This window comes from Podarcis filfolensis (assembly GCF_964270895.1).
Source record: "Podarcis filfolensis genome assembly, chromosome: 5".
In the NCBI taxonomy this organism is placed as follows: domain Eukaryota; kingdom Metazoa; phylum Chordata; class Lepidosauria; order Squamata; family Lacertidae; genus Podarcis; species Podarcis filfolensis.
The window spans coordinates 87,138,733-87,156,143 of record NC_139608.1 but is presented as its reverse complement, the minus strand read 5'-3'; positions in this window follow the sequence as shown (position 1 = coordinate 87,156,143).

Here is a 17,411-nt window from a genome sequence, read left to right as displayed (position 1 = left end):
TGCTAGTGGCAGCACCAGGAGAATATCAGGGACTGGCTGGATGAGGAAGAGTGGTGGGAACCCTCTGCCCAAGAGCCCCCCAGGGAGGGCCCTGAAGAAGATGACTTAGATCCTGGATCCTGAAGGTGGGACACCAAAGAGCAGTCTGTGGATCAATCTGCACACAATGTGTATCGGAATATGTTCAAAGTAACTGAGCCAGTTATTAAATCATGTTAAGTTAATGTCTGGATCAGAGCTGAACAGGATGAGGGAGAAGAAATACTGCTAAACACGGAGGTTCAGTTCTGTGTTAGGGTAAGGTCTCAGCTATGCCAGTTTCAAGATAAATTATACTGTACACTTCAAGGAAAAAGCAGTAGGAGAGCCAGTGTGGTGTAGTGGTTAAGAGCAGTAGACTTGTAATCTGGTGAAACCGGGTTTGCTTCCCCACTCCTCCACATGCAGCTGCTGGGTGACCTTGGGCTAGTCACACTTCTCTGAAGTCTCTCAGCCTCACTCACCTCACAGAGTGTTTGTTGTGGGGGAGGAAGGGAAAGGAGAATGTTAGCAGCTTTGAGACTCCTTCGGGTAGTGATAAAGCGGGATATCAAATCCAAACTTTTCTTCTTCTGCTGCTTTTCTTCTTATTATTCTTTGTAAGCTGTGGAATTAAACAGCGCACCTGTTAAAAAAAAGGGGGGGGAAGGATAGCATCTCAGTCGGTGGCCACAAAGGAGAATCTCAAAACACTGGCATTGATTTATTGGGCAAACAGTGAAAGCGCTGATGGGCCATTAGCTCAGGGCATAAAAGAAGACCTGCCTTACGTAAGATATCACAAGACAGTTTTGTGCATTGCCTCCAAGAAATCCTTAGGGCTTAGTTAGGAAACCAATGAAAGGTTGGAATCCTGGCTACTTGTTTTCCAAACGCCAAGAGATGACACCCAGCTCTACCTCTCCTTTAAATCAGAACCAGTGAAGGCAGTGAAGGCCCTGTGTGAGTGCCTGGAGGTGGTTGGAGGATGGATGGCGGCTAACAGATTGAGGTTGAATCCTGACAAGACAGAAGTACTGTTTTTGGGGGACAGGGGGCGGACGGGTATGGGGGATTCCCTGGTCCTGAATGGGGTAACTGTGTCCCTGAAGGACCAGGTGTGCAGCCTGGGAGTCATTTTGGACTCACAGCTGTCCATGGAGGTGCAAGTTAATTCTGTGTCCAGGGCAGCTGTCTACCAGCTCCACCTGGTACGCAGGCTAAGACCCCACCTGCCCGCGGACTGTCTCACCAGAGTGGTGCATGCTCTAGTTATCTCCCACTTGGACTACTGCAATGCGTTCTATGTGGGGCTACCTTTGAAGGTGACCCAGAAACTGCAATTAATCCAGAATGTGGCAGCGAGACTGGTGACTGGGGGCGGCCGCCGGGACCACATAACACCAGTTCTGAGAGATCTGCATTGGCTCCCAGTACATTTCCGAGCCGAATTCAAAGCGTTGGTGCTGACCTTTAAAGCCCTGAACGGCCTCGGTCCTGTATACCTGAAGGAGTGTCTCCACCCCCATCGTTCAGCCCGGAGGCTGAGATCCAGCGCCCAGGGCCTTCTGGCGGTTCCCTCATTGCGAGAAGTGAGGTTACAGGGAACCAGACAGAGGGCCTTCTCGGTAGTGGCGCCCACCCTGTGGAACACCCTTCCTTCAGATGTGAAGGAAATAAGTAGCTATCCTATCTTTAAAAGACATCTGAAGGCAGCCCTGTTCAGGGAAGTTTTTAATATTTAACGCTGTATTGTTTTTAATACTTGATTGGGAGCCGCCCAGAGTGGCCGGGGAAACTCAGCCAGATGGGCGGGGTATAAATAATGAAGAAGAAGAAGAAGAAGAAGAAGAAGAAGAAGAAGAAGAAGGAGGAGGAGGAGGAGGAGGAGGAGGAGGAGGAGGAGGAGGACTGAGATGTAGCAATGGACATGAGAGGTAAAGGATCCCTGGATGGTTAAGTCCAGTCGAATTCAACTATGGGGTGCAGCACTCACCTCCACTTTCAGGCCAAGGGAGCCAGCGTTGGTCCACAGACAGCTTCCCGGTTCATGTGGCCAGCATGACTAAACCACTTTTGGCACAATGGGACACCGTGACGGAAGCCAGAGCGCATGGAAATTCCATTTACCTTCCTGCCACAGTGGTACATATTTATCTACTCGTGCTGGTATGCTTTTGAACTGCTAGGTTGGCAGGAACTGGGAGAAAGCAACGGGAGCTCACCCCCGTTGAGTGGATTCGAACTGCTGACCTTCCGATTGGCAAGCCCAATAGGCTCAGTGGTTTAGACCACAGTGCCACCCATGTACCACACTGCACATGAGGGGGAACGCCCAGCACATCCTAACCACAGGAAGCAGCTTGTTCCTGGGGAGCTTGCAGATCTGGTTTCTTTGCATCCCTTCAGCATATCAAGGAGGCCCCACATTCTCTCACTGGTCATAAGAATTCTCCACATTTGTATAGTGCTTTTGACTGTCCACAGTGCTTCCTGTGCAGAACTTTGTTAAAACTCTTAGGAACAGAGGAAGCTGCCATCTAGGCCAGTATTGCCTGCACAGACAGGGAGAATCTCTCCAGGGTTTCAGACATGTGCTTCTCCCAGACTTACCTGGAGATACGAAGTGGCCTTCTGCATGCCTGGCAGGTACTCTAACACTAAGCCATGTGCAAGGTTAGAAACTCAGACCTATAAGCTAGGCATCAAACGGCTCCTTAAACCAAAGTTGCAGTAGCCAGAATAGAATGTCTAGTTGCCACTTGTGGGCAGGTAAAAGGTAAAGGGACTCCTGACCATTAGGTCCAGTCGTGGCCGACTCTGGAGTTGCGCTGCTCATCTCACTTTATAGGCCGAGGGAGCCGGCGTACAGCTTCTGGGTCATGTGGCCAGCATGACTAAGCCACTTCTGGTGAACCAGAGCAGTGCACGGAAACGCTGTTTACCTTCCCATCGGAGCGGTACCTATTTATCTACTTGCACTTTGACGTGCTTTCGAACTGATAGGTGGGCAGGAGCAGGGACCGGGCAACAGGAGCTCACCCCGTTGCAGGGATTCGAAGCGCCGACCTTCTGATCGGCAAGTCCTAGGCTCTGTGGTTTAACCCACAGCGCCACCTGCGTCGCTAAAATCTTATTTTTCAAATGATGGACTGGCAATCAGTGAAACATCTGGCTAGTTCAGATGACAACCTTGAGCTAGGTTAAGAACTTTGAGAACTTAAAGAAGAAACGTCATTTGATCCAGGCTGAGTCCACATATCCATTGGCCTGTTCCGACCTCTTTCTCTTAACAGCGACACGGACCACTCATAACGTAAAAATATTTTTTGCAACTCTGAGCAGAGCAGTGGGGTGGGAGAAGTGAAGACAAGCAACAACAGTTAACTAGAACATTGTTCGCTGCTCAGGCAGCTCAGAAAAAGCGTCTCCTGAAGTCCATTCTGCGGATAAAATAGAATAGATGGAATTTTACAGGATGTGGTATTAGTGTGTGAAAACAGCGAAGTCCCGGCAGACTGGAGGAGGGCAAATATTGTCCCTATTTTCAAAAAGGGGGAAAGAGAGGACCCAAATAATTACCGCCCAGTCTGTCTGACATCAATACCAGGGAAGATTCTGGAGCAGATCATTAAGCAAACAGTCTGTGAGCACCTAGAAAGGAATGCTGTGATCACCAATAGTCAGCATGGATTTCTGAAAAATAAGTCATGTCAGACGAACCTGATCTCGTTTTTGACAGAATTACAAGCCTGGTAGATGAAGGGAACGCAGTGGATGTAGCCTACCTTGATTTCAGCAAGGCATTTGACAAGGTGCCCCATGATATTCTTGTAAAGAAGCTGGTAAAATGCGGTCTTGACTATGCTACCACTCAGGGCATCCTGATCAAATTTGCAGATGACACCAAACTGGGAGGGGTGGCTAACACCCCAGAGGACAGGATCACACTTCAAAACGACCTTGACAGATTAGAGAACTGGGCCAAAACAAACAAGATGAATTTTAACAGGGAGAAATGTAAAGTATTGCACTTGGGCAAAAAAAATGAGAGGCACAAATACAAGATGGGTGACACCTGGCTTGAGAGCACTACATGTGAAAAGGATCTAGGAGTCTTGGTTGACCACAAACTTGACATGAGCCAACAGTGTGACGCGGCAGCTAAAAAAGCCCATGCAATTCTGGGCTGCATCAATAGGAGTATAGCATCTAGATCAAGGGAAGTAATAGTGCCACTGTATTCTGCTCTGGTCAGACCTCACCTGGAGTACTGTGTCCAGTTCTGGGCACCACAGTTCAAGAAGGACACTGACAAACTGGAACATGTCCAGAGGAGAGCAACCAAAATGGTCAAAGGCCTGGAAACGATGCCTTATGAGGAAAGGCTAAGGGAGCTGGGCATGTTTAGCCTGGAGAAGAGGAGGTTAAGGGGTGATATGATAGCCATGTTCAAATATATAAAAGGATGTCACATAGAGGAGGGAGAAAGGTTGTTTTCTGCTGCTCCAGAGAAGCGGACACGGAGCAATGGATCCGAACTACAAGAAAGAAGATTCCACCTAAACATTAGGAAGAACTTCCTGACAGTAAGAGCTGTTCAACAGTGGAATTTGCTGCCAAGGAGTGTGGTGGAGTCTCCTTCTTTGGAGGTCTTTAAGCAGAGGCTTGACAACCATATGTCAGGGGTGCTCTGATGGTGTTTCCTGCTTGGCAGGGGGTTGGACTCGATGGCCCTTGTGGTCTCTTCCAACTCTATGATTCTATGATTCTATGATTCTAAGATCCAATGATCACCAGGCATTCACCTAAGCAATTATGTGGGCTTCTACAATTTCCCCTTCCAACTGCAAGTTCTCAGGCTTCAACAAACCCTGTTCAGGGAAGAGTCCTTTTAGGACCAGTTGGAGTGACATGGCAGAAGAAACATGGTCCTTGGGATCCGTCCGCATGTTTTAGGAATTAAAAAAGTTCTCTAGTTAAATATTCATCATTATAGTCATTCCCATTGGACCGAAATCCTCAAGAATAATGGCTGATGACATCAATCTGCACACAATGTGTATCTGAATATGTTCAAAGTAACTGAGCCAGTTATTAAATCATTTTAAGTTAATGGCTGGATCAGAACTGAACAGGATGAGAGAGAAGAAATATTGCTAAATGTTGAGGTTCAGTTCTGTGTTAGGGTAATATCTCAGCTATGCCAGTTTCAAAGTTAAATTATACAGTGGTACCTCGGGTTAAGAACTTAATTCGTTCTGGAGGTCTGTTCTTAACCTGAAACTGTTCTTAATCTGAGGTACCACTTTAGCAAATGGGGCCTCGTGCTGCCGCTGCGCTGCCACCACGCGATTTCTGTTCTCATCCTGAAGCAAAGTTCTTAACCCGAGGTACTATTTCTGGGTTAGCGGAGTCTGTAACCTGAAGTGTCTGTAACCCGAGGTACCACTGTACTGCACACTTCAAGGAAAGAGTCTTCTGCTGCTGCGCTACTTTGAGAGTCAGCTGGCTCGTGGCAGCAGAGGACTTTTGAGGTTCTGGATTTTGGCATCAAACAGGGCACCACTGAAAATTGAGGTGTCAAGGTCCGCCACCGGTCCACAAAAAGGTCTGCAAAAAGTCTGGTTTCCTTGGGAGGTGGGTTTGTTGTGGAATCTGACTGTGCTGGTATGTGGTTGAATCCCACCCAAAATCAGTGATGGCGTGGAAATGGCTGCTGTCTTCACCATTCTCTTAAGTTTTACGACGTAGAGAGCAAATGGTTTTGCTGATGACTGAAGGCTGTCCAATACACGTAACCGCCAGGTACATAGAGTCCTCTCTTCCTCCTCCACCTGTTATGTTTGTGCCAAACAGGTTGGCACAATAAAATTCCTCATGGTACATTGCTTATCATGCCTATATTAGTAGTTTTGCATGCCAGGTTCTGCTTGCGACAAGTGTGTGTGTGCGTTGGCAAAGGCGGTAGCTCTCTTCTGTAAACTTCGATCACTTCCAGATAACCTGTTTATTTAGCGTTCCTTGTGATTCGTTTACAGGGGGATTAGACGGTGGCTGCTATTTCTGAGTGGAAAACTTTCCTGTTTAGGGGTACTGTAGTTGGAAGGGACCCCAAGGGTCATCTAGTCCAAACTCCTGTGATGCAGGAATCTCAACGGAAGCATCCGTGCCTCTGCTTCAAGTCTCCAAGGAAGGAAAGTCCACAACCTCCTGTGAGAAACAGTTCCACTGCCGAACAACACTTACTGTCAGAATGTTCTTCCTCATATTTAGTTGGAATCTCCTTTCTTGTCCAGTATACCTGAAGGAGCGTCTCCACCCCCATCATTCTGCCCGGACGCTGAGGTCCAGCGCCGAGGGCCTTCTGTCGGTTCCCTCATTGCGAGAAGCAAAGCTACAGGGAACCAGGCAGAGGGCCTTCTCGGTAGTGGCGCCCGCCCTGTGGAACGCCCTTCCAGCAGATGTCAAAGCGATAAACAACTACCTGACATTCAGAAGACATCTTAAGGCAGCCCTGTTCAGGGAAGTTTTTAACGTGTGATATTTTACTGTATTTTTGGTTTTTATGGAAGCCGCCCAGAGTGGCTGGGGAGGCCTAGCCAGATGGGCGGGGTATAAATAATAAATTATTATTATTGTTGTTGTTGTTGTTGTTGTTGTTGTTGTTGTAGCTTTCGAGTCCTACCCTCCAGAGCAGAAGAAATCAAGCTTGTTTTGTCCTCCACATGACAGCCCTTGAGATATCTGAAGATGGCTATCATATCTCCACTCAGTCTCTTTTCCAGGCTAAACATACCCAGCTCTTTCAACCGTTCTTCATAAGGCTTTGCTGGCAGACCCTCAGTCATTTTGGTTCCCCTTGTTCCAGCTTGTCGACATCCTTCTTAAATTGTGGTGCCCAGAATTGGACACAGCATTCCAGGTGTGGCTTGACCAAGGCAAAACAGAGTGGCACTACCTTGATGGCAAGGGACGTGGGTGGCGCTGTGGGTTAAACCACAGAGCCTAGGACTTGCCGATCAGAAGGTCGACGGTTCGAATCCCAGCGACGGGGTGAGCTCCCGTTGCTCGGTCCCTGCTCCTGCCAACCTAGCAGTTCGAAAGCACGTCAAAGTGCAAGTAGATAAATAGGTACCGCTCTGGTGGGAAGGTAAACAGTGTTTCCGTGCACTGCTCTGGTTCACCAGAAGTGGCTTAGTCATGCTGGCCACATGACCCAGAAGCTGTGCGCCGGCTCCCTCGGCCAATAAAGCGAGATGAGCGCCGCAACCCCAGAGTCGGTCACAACTGGACCTAATGGTCAGGGGTCCCTTTACCTTTACCTTGATGGCACCCAGGGAAATGTCACTGCACAGGTAAAACATAACCCCACGTGCCATGTGCTTCAGTGCATACATGTTCAGATAACATATATTGGATTGTCTTCCCTTATTGGATTATCTGCGGACCAGGAAAATCTTAATTAATTGGGGGTGAGGCGGCTGTCAGTTTGAGACACAAGCAACTTCAAATCCATGTTAAACTCCCATGTAGAGGAAAACCCAAATGTCCACACTATATCAAGTAAACAGTATTATTCCCAGCAGGTGGCAGCAAAGTATTTCGCTTTGCTAACTTCACCTGCAAACAGTTCTATTTATCCTCCTTATCCTTGTGCAACAGAGAGCATCAGCTGTTTCTCCCGATGTGACTTTTGAGAGACGCAGAGGGACTCTTAATCCCGATCCTACCTGTTTCTGCAGATTCGTGGATTTATTTACTTCAAGACCCCCGGACATTCCAAACACAGTCCCCGGATTTTGTGTTCTTCTAGCCCAAGTTGTAGCAAGATGAGGCAGGGGATAGCAGAGGCTCGCATTATTTAATGCTCCTACAGATTAAAATAATTATTATTTGAAATTCCTTGCACATAGAAGACTAGATGTCAGGGAGAAGGGTATAGCTTTCTTCCTGATGCATTAGTTTTCTATGAGAAGGGCTTAATTAATGTCTGGCCCATGGAGCTGGCAGTAGTACAACCTGTTAACAGTTTTACCATCTCAAATGATGTTTGTGAAAACTTGGCCTCAGAGTGAGAGAGAAGTGCACAGGTGAAATTTGTGTGGGTGCTTGCAGCTTTGAACTTAGCTAGGCCCTTAAATCGGGCCAGAGATCAGGTCCTGTGTGGGTCCCATTGGGTGGGTGCCAACTGAACTAAAAATACCTAGCTGGGAACTGGCGAGAGCATGAGGTACCTACAAATCCTTTCTTAATGGCCCTTTCCGTGACTAGCCAGAAAATATTTCCCAGGATAGTCAGAACCTTCCCTGCTGCTATGTTTTGAAGTGCCGTTGTAGGTAGCAGTGGTGTAGCATGGGTTGTCAGCACCCGGGGCAAGGCAAGTAATTTGCGCCACCTAACCCGGGGCAAGGCAAGTAATTTGCGTCCCCTAACCCCTAACCTGCCGCCGCTGCCAGCTTCTTCTTGCTGCTGCCTGGGCTGGTCTGGTGTGGTTCTCTCCCACGCTCAGCGCTGCGCTGGGCGGCCGCTGCACTGTCCCTCCCCCAGATAGTCCCTCGCTCTCTCTCCGCACTGCACGCCTGGCACCCACCCCGTCCACAGTGGGCGGCGACCCGGCGGCTCGGATCGGATTCGCACAGCCAGCACTGCAGTGAGAGAGAGTGAGTGAGCCAGGTAGGGGCAGAGAGCTGCGAGTGCGAGAGCGCCCCCCCCAGATGTTGCGCCCGGTGCGGCCGGCCCCCCCTGCACCCCCACGCTACGCCACTGGTAGGTAGACAATCTTAACTCTGCATGATTTTGACAATGAATCTTCCAGTCTACCTGGGGTTGGGCAGAGGAATCAGAACGACATTCTCCCCTGAAAGAAGCTGATTGTAAAAGAGCTCAGTTTTTGAATATTGTTTTTATTTTATTTTTCATATATAGAAAAGCCATTTCCCATTCAACCTCCACCGCTCCCTGCCTCAGTGTTCCAGATGTGCATTTATGCTTGTAAACATTCTGAAGTCCTTGGAGGGCTGTACCACCTCTCTTTCTCTCTCTCTTTTTTCTGATAAATATTTTTATTAGTTTTCCAACACACTTATACATTTTTCTCTATGTTTAACAAATTAATCCTTTTGGACTTCCTTCCGCTTCTCTGACAATCATCCATATTTACTCTTCAGTACGCATTCCCTTGGTTGTATTGCTATTTGTCTTCCCTCCCCTTTCTATTTCTTTTTGACAATACATCTCAGACTTTTACAGTGCTTCTTGAAACCCCATTAGCATTGTTTGCACATCACATACATTTTTCAGATAGTCTACAAACTTTCCCCAAGCTTCGATGAACTTTTGGTTTCGAACATATCTTATTTTCCCAGTCAATCTGTCCAGTTCCGCATAGTCCGTTAATTTCATTCTCCATTCTTGTATCGTCGGTACTTCCTCTTGTTTCCATTTCTGGGCCAATAAAATTCTTGCTGCTGTAACTGCATACTGAAAAAGTTTACAGTCTTTCCTTCTTATTTCATTTCCTGTAATCCCTAAAAGAAAAGCTTCTGGTTTCTTAACAAAAGTATATTTTAACATCTTTTTCAGTTCATTATATATTGCTTCCCAAAAGCTTCTCACTTTCTTACATTCCCACCACATATGGTAAAACATTCCCACTTTTTCTTTACATTTCCAACACTTATTGCATGTTTTGTACATTTTTGCAAGTTTTACCGGTGTGATGTACCATCTATAAAACATTTTCATAACATTTTCCTTCAACGCCGTGCATGCAGTAAATTTTAAATTTTCTTTCCACAATTTTTCCCAGTCTTCAAATTGAATATTATAACCAAAGTCTTTGGCCCATTGTATCATTACCGATTTGACCTCTTCATCTTTCGTGTACCATTCCAACAATATCTTATACATTTTTGACAAAATTTTATGTTCATTATTTATTATGTCTATTTGGAACTTAGAATCTTTTCCTTCGTAACCACTTTCCTTTATATCTTTTTTAAACATTTTGTTTACCTGGAAATAATGCAACCAATCATATACATAATCTTTAACTTGTTCATATGGTTTTAATTTCCATTTTCCTCCTTCTTTAATTACCATTTCCCCATACGTAGCCCATTTACCTCTCATATTAATTTTCTTTACGCTCATGACCTCCAACGGGGATAACCAATGTGGAACTCTTGGTTCCAGAAGGCTCTTATACCTGTCCCATACTTCTATTAGCGAATTCCTGAAAATGTGGTTCGTAAAGCCTTTATGAACTTTCTTCTTGTCACACCATAAGTAGGCGTGCCAACCAAATCTGTTATCAAACCCTTCAAGGTCTAATAATTCCGTGTTTTCTAATTTAATCCAATCCTTTAACCAACATAGGCATGCTGCTTCGTAATATAATTTCATATCTGGCAGGGCAAAGCCTTCTCTTTCTTTCGCATCTGTTAATAACTTAAATTTTATTCTTGGCTTCTTACCCTGCCATATATACCTTGAAATCGCTCTTTGCCAATCCTTAAAGATCCCTATCCCCTTGATAATGGGGATAGTCTGAAATAAAAATAACATCTTTGGAAGCACGCTCATCTTTGTCGTAGAGATTCTACCCCACCTCTCTCTTTTTAAGCATCTAAATAAAATCTAATGGGTTCTTTCTCCACTGCAGACTGATAGGTACCATCCAAAATGGAAAATGCTTATTGGCAAGGGAGAACAGCAGCAGCAGCAGCAGCAGCAGCAGCAACAACAACAACAACATAATTTATTATTTATACCCCACCTATCTGGGTCCCAAAAGAACACTAAAAACAGAATAAAACTTCAAACATTAAAAACTTCCCTAAACAGGGATGCCTTCAGATGGCTTCTAATAGTCATATACTTGTTTATTTCCTTGACATCTGGTGGGAGGGCATTCCACAGGGAGGGCGCCACAACTGAGAAGGCCATCTGCCTGGTTCCCTGTAACAGAACTTCTCGCAATGAGGGAACCGCCAGAAGGCCCTCGGAGCTGGACCTCAGTGTCTGGGCTGAACAATGGGGGTGGAGATGCTCCTTCAGGTATACTAGGCTGCAGGGCCGCCTTTACTTGGGGGCGCAAAGGGTGCAGGGCACCCGGGTGCTGAATTCTGGGGAGCGCCAAATGTATACCTACTGTATACCGGTCCCTCTCGATCAGAGGCAGTGAAAAGCAATGGAGCGAAAGTCGCCACCCCCTCCCCCTTATTCCATGGCGTCAAATATTCCCAATGAGTTGTTACAGGTGAGTGATTCCCCCCTCCCCCCAAAAAGGTGAATAAAAGTTAATTTGGGGGCGGCTAAACTAAATTTGGGGGTGCTGGATGGATCTTTGCATCCCAGCGGCGCATATGCTAAAGATGGCCCTGCTGGGCCGAGGCCGTTTAGGGCTTTAAAGGTCAGCACCAACACTTTGAATTGTGGGGGGGGGCCACTAGGTGGCGCATCGGAAGATGGCTGACAATAACATCTCTCCGACCCACACGAGGTAATTTGGAGGCTATGATGGGGGTAATTAGCCTCCTTAACCCCCCCAGGATTGTGGGGGGACGGCCCTTGCCTGCTGTGCCCTATACCACCCCCAAATTTGTGGGGGTGGGGGCACTAGGCACAAAGCCCTCCTGTGGGATTCCGGCACTCCTGGACGCCGTCCCTGATTCGCGCCGCTAGTTGCAAGCATCTTCAAAAGAAACAATTTGGACAAGATAAATTGCACATGCTTCAAGGAAAAAGGGGAGTAAAGACTGCTGACAGAAGAGATCTCTGATAACAAGACAAGAATAAAATATGAGAAGATACGTCAAGATACGGTATGACTGAGGGGGGAGGGGGGAAAACCTGCCTTCCTTTTTCTTATGTGATTTAACAAGAATCCCCTCCCCTAATGAGTCAGAAACTAAGCTGTGGATTTAAGGCTGTGTGGAGATAAACTTTCGAACCAAAGCAATGTTTCAAGATGAAGCTGGAAAGCTAAGAGTTTTGGAATGACGCAGTTAAAAATGCCGTCGCCATTTTGGGAGGCATTGTTGGAGCTCTTGGGTCTGGGAGGAGAAAGAGAGAAATAGAGTTGTTTACATATCGTGGATCAACTTCTCGGTGGGTCTTAAGAGCGACAAATGCCAAATTTATGATGGAAAGAGCGATGTTATCTACGAAGGAGATATATGGAAACCATCTGGACTTAGTGGAGGAACGGGAAATCCACACAGGATTATTATTTTGCTTATCAGCTTAAGGAGACTAACAGAAGAGATCGTAAAGGAAAAATAGAAATTATATGAACAAGATATGATGTGGAAACACCAAGATAAGACTGGATAGAATTGTGAATTTTGTTTGGACTGATTGGGACTGATTTGGACATTAACGCAGTAATAAGAAGATGATCTGAATCCCCCTTTGGATCTTGAAGTATGGGTTCCCCCAACAAAATTTAAAAATTTGGCTTTCTAATTTGGAATTTATGTGATGTGATTTAATTTGATGTGATTGGCCAGTTAATAAAAATTATTTTTTTTAAAAAAAACAACACTTTGAATTGTGCGTGGAAACATACTGGGAGCCAATGTAGGTCTATCAGAACCGGTGTTATATGGTCTCGGCGGTCACTCCCCGTCACCAGTCTAGCTGCCTCATTCTGGATTAGTTGTAATTTCCAAGTCACCTTCAAAGGTACCCCACGTAGAGCGCATTGCAGTAGTCCAAGCAGGAGATAACCAGAGCATGCACCACTCTGGCGAGTCAGTCTGTGGGCAGGTAGGGTCTCAGCCTGAGGACCAGATGGAGCTGGTAGACAGCTGCCCTGGACACAGAATTGACCTGTGCCTCCGTGGACAGCTGTGAGTCCAAAATGACTCCCAGGCTGCACACCTGGTCCTTCAGGGGCACAGTTATCCTGTTCAGGACTAGGAAGTCCTCCATACCTGCCCGCCCCCTGTCCCCCCAAAACACAAGAGGCATTAAAACTGTGTCTTGCCTGGCCTGCATTGGTGAAACAATCCACTGTGCCATCACTAAGCTCCTGTCCTGCTCCTTCCCTTTCCCTATCTCATACCCTCCAACATTTTTCTGATGAAGATAGGGAGAACAATTCAACAACAACAACAACAACAACTTTACTATTTATATCCCACCCATCTGACTAAGTTGCCCCAGATATTCTGGGTAGTTTTCAACATATATAAAAACAAAATTAAACATTAAACATTTAAAAACTTCCCTATGCAGGGCTGCCTTCAGATGTCTTCTAATGGTTTTATAGTGACTTATTTCCTTGGTTCTTCACACCATGCATAATTCTAAACACCTCTATCAGGCCTTGCACTGAGAGCCAGTGTGGTGTAGTGGTTAAGAGCGGTGCACTCGTAAACTGGTGAACCTGGTTCGATTCCCCGCTCCTCCACACGCAGCTAGTCACACTTCTTTGAAGTCTCTCAGCCCCACTCACCCCACAGAGTGTTTGTTGTGGGGGATGAAGGGAAAGGAGAATGTTAGCCGCTTTGAGACTCCTTCGGGTAGTGATAAAGCGGGATATCAAATCCAAACTCTTCTTCTTCTTCTTCTTGTCTTTTTTTCTAAATTAACCCCCTCCCCATAAATACAGCAACATTTCCTCAGGGGAGTTGCTACTGACTCTTGATCATTTCAGTTGCCCTGTTCTGTACCTTTCCCAGCTCTGCAATGTCTCTTTTGAGCACTGCAGCCTCGAGTCCATAGGAAATTCCCCAAGGTGCTAATCCCATAATAAGAAGTCTCCGTGCTGCCCAGGTGAAAAGTTAAAAGAAGTCCGGTACAGAAAGTGTGGGTGGATTTTTTTTACATCTGATACATCTGAGTTTCACGATATAAGATAAGCGGTAAGTTTCAACACCCAAGCGATATGATCTAAACTATTTTGATTTAAGCAAATGGATTCCAGATTAGATCAGGGAGAATTTGGCCAGTAACAGAACTGGCTCTGTAAGGAATCTGTTTCAAGTTCCTTCGGCAAGGCAGTTCACTTTTTTTTGCCTTCCTACCCATTCTTATGGCAGGTTCCTTATACAACAGCTGTCCGTCAAATAAACACCTACCATCCAGGATCTGGCCCAGGAAAGAATGGGGTCAGGGCTAGAGCACCCAGGAGGCAATGGATGTTGTGTGGCGAGTTCCCGCCTCCCCCCATGGAAATAAAGACACAAGAATTTGAGTTAATGGGTCAAATTAGGCCACAACTTTATTGATTGCAGGAATTAAGTGGTATTGGCTTAGGCATTGGTCCTAACAACTAACCAGCTTGAAGGCTGGTAAGGGTTAACCACCAGTGGGAGGAGTCCTGCTGAGGCACGTCAGCTAGGACTTCCCCCCAGGGTCACTGCTCGGGGGCGTGCCGTGGGCCCGCACCTCCATAGGCTTAGGGCAAGGCCACGCCCCCCAAAATCCTTTACCGGACTACCCTTTGTTTGGGGGAAGGTATGGCAATCCTTCCCCCCCTTCATCTGCATAACAATAAACAGTACTCCCACCAATGCCTACCGGCAATACCGAGGAGTTGTGACGGTTTGCTACGAGGTAGGCGAAAACCAAATGGCTGGTGCCAATCTGCCATTTGGAAAAATTCCTACCGGGCCCCTTGACGGCGACCAACCGCAGTTCATAGCAACATCAAGACCCAGCCTAAAGGGTGGGCAGGGAGGGAAAACCAGGTCAGCAGCGGCGGGGAAAAGAGGGGGAGCCTCGGCCGCACCAGACCTAAATAGGCGAGGCCACGCCCCCGGAGCCATCCGATTGGCTGGCATGGAGTATGACGCTGCCGAGGATTCCCTGCTATCCCGTGGGCTGGGGCCAGCCCCCCTAAGTGTGCGGAAGGGGCATGAAGCCCGCAACCCCACCTCCTCCTTATCTCGGAAGTGGTTTTGTAAAACAGGCAAAAATGCAGTGCTTTTTTTCTTTAAAAAATGTTTAGGGGTACTCTCATTCCGTCTGAGACTCAGGAAACACCATGACAGGAAATGAGGCCGCCACTGGGGGTAGCAACGGAAGTGACGATTCACTGTGCTAGAGAAGAAACTATTTTTTTTTTTAGTGTCTTCTCCTGTTAGATTCAAAAAATGTTTAGGGGTATGCGTACCCCTACATCCCCCCAGAAAAAAAACACTGTATAAATGTTGCCTGAACACACACACACACACACACACACACACACCGCTAAAACCTAGAAATTTAAAAACGGTAGATTTTGATGAATTGGGATATGAATGAAGTACAAGCTGCAGAATCCCTGCAAGGAATCCCTGGGCTGGCTTCTGCAAACCAGCCTGGTTGGCCTAGCTGGAAGAGCAAATCCGTTACCATGACAAAAGAGGTTGATGGGCCATCCGAGAGGAATCCTTTGGCCTGGGGAGACAGATGTTGCCAAGGCGATGGAGCAGTGTGTTTGAAGTGACAGGAAAAGAGAGTTTTTAGCAAGGTATTCTGAGAAGGAGGAGGAAGAAGAAAGAATGGGATCCATCTTGTGCAGGCTGGCTGAAGGCTGGCTGGGAGAGATGCCTTGGACTTCAGGGCTGCACTGCTGTGGGGGAGAAGCCCCTCTTGAAATGGCCATGCTGTAAGATCTGGACTTCCTGCGTGGAGACTGAAGGTGTAAATAGGTGAATAAGCCATATTTCTTAAAGCTACAGCAGTCTCCGCGGTGTCTCAATTCTCCGCGGTGTCTCAATTCTCCAAAGGAACACAGACTCTGGGTGAGTGCCTGGAGCCCCCAGGAATCTTGCAGAGACTGGAGGTGGCTCACAGCTTTTGTTACAATATTCTCTCTCTCTCTCTCTCTCTCTCTCTCTCTCTCTCTCTCTCTCCTCCTTCTATCCCTTGAAAAGGAATTCATGAGTCAGGTTCTCTGCATATCTGGAGAAGTTAGAACAGAATGTTCTAGTCACGACACTGTAACAGGTAACCTTCCTATTATTCTTTCATTATGTTGGGAGTTAAATATTATTTTGACACCAGCAATGGTACGGCACCTTCCTAATGGCTGTCGGTAGCTTAGGAAAACAGGCAGGCAGTCTTCCGATCTGTTGCTGCTCCCACCCCGCCTCCCATCTTCTGCCACCTGAGGCAGTAGCCGCATGCTGCCACATGACAGGGCTGGCCCTAGCCTCAGCAGGCAAAGATGTTGGGTTGGCCCTGTCCAGTAACACTCATTTCATCCCCATAATTAAAGCAGCATTGAAGTGGAGCAAGGAGTCATCTTGCCTCTCCTCCCTTCCAGGGCTAACCTTTGACCTGAACAGGTGAGTGGGCAGCTCCTCCTTCAATTTCCTGAATCTCAACAACTGTGTATTTAAAACAAGGCACCAAGTTATACTGATTAGATCTTCAGAACTGGAGGCAAACATTAGCCCTTTTCGCAAGTGCCGTCCTGTTCGTTCGCTGGATGCATGGAGAAGATCTGTGGGACTGCCGCCCCCTCCTCCACCCAAACTTGCCCACTTTGCTTTGCCCTGTTCTGGGAGAAGTTGAACTGCCCCCCGAAGGAGCAGGTTTCTAGTTGGTGATTCCATAGGGCTGCCATATTTCGAAGAAGTGAAAATCCAGACACAATCCCCTCCCCCCAATGTTTAATGTTTTATTATGTTAAAGCAGAGACATCACCTTGCCAACAAAGGTCCGTATAGTTAAAGCTATGGTTTTCCCAATAGTGATGTATGGAAGTGAGAGCTGGACCATAAAGAAGGCTGATCGCCGAAGAATTGATGCTTTTGAATTATGGTGCTGGAGGAGACTCTTGAGAGTCCCATGGACTGCAAGAAGATCAAACTTATACATTCTTAAGGAAATCAGCCCCGAGTGCTCACTGGAAGGACAGATCGTGAAGCTGAGGCTCCAATACTTTGGCCACCTCATGAGAAGAGAAGACTCCCTGGAAAAGACCCTGATGTTGGGAAAGATGGAGGGCACAAGGAGAAGGGGACGACAGAGGACGAGATGGTTGGATAGTGTTCTCAAAGCTACCAGCATGAGCTTGACTAAACTGCGGGAGGCAGTGGAAGACAGGAGTGCCTGGCATGCTCTGGTCCATGGGGTCACGAAGAGTCAGACACGACTAAACGACTATACAAAAACAATATGTTAGGAGCTGCCCAGAGTGGCTGGGGCAACCCAGTAAGATGTGTGGGGTGTGAATAGTAAAATTATCATTATGGAACGGGACGCTCTTATTTTCATCGGGGAAATGTTGGAGGCTATGCAATCGCTGTGCCTGCTCGCAGAGAAAGGAGACCTGACAAGTAGACTCTGTTTTGAGAGAACCAAGAAAGGGAGGACAATTGGTTGCAAGGAGACTCCTGCGGATTGTTCTGGAGCAGGGGTCGGCAAGGTTTACCTTGCCTGGGCCGGTT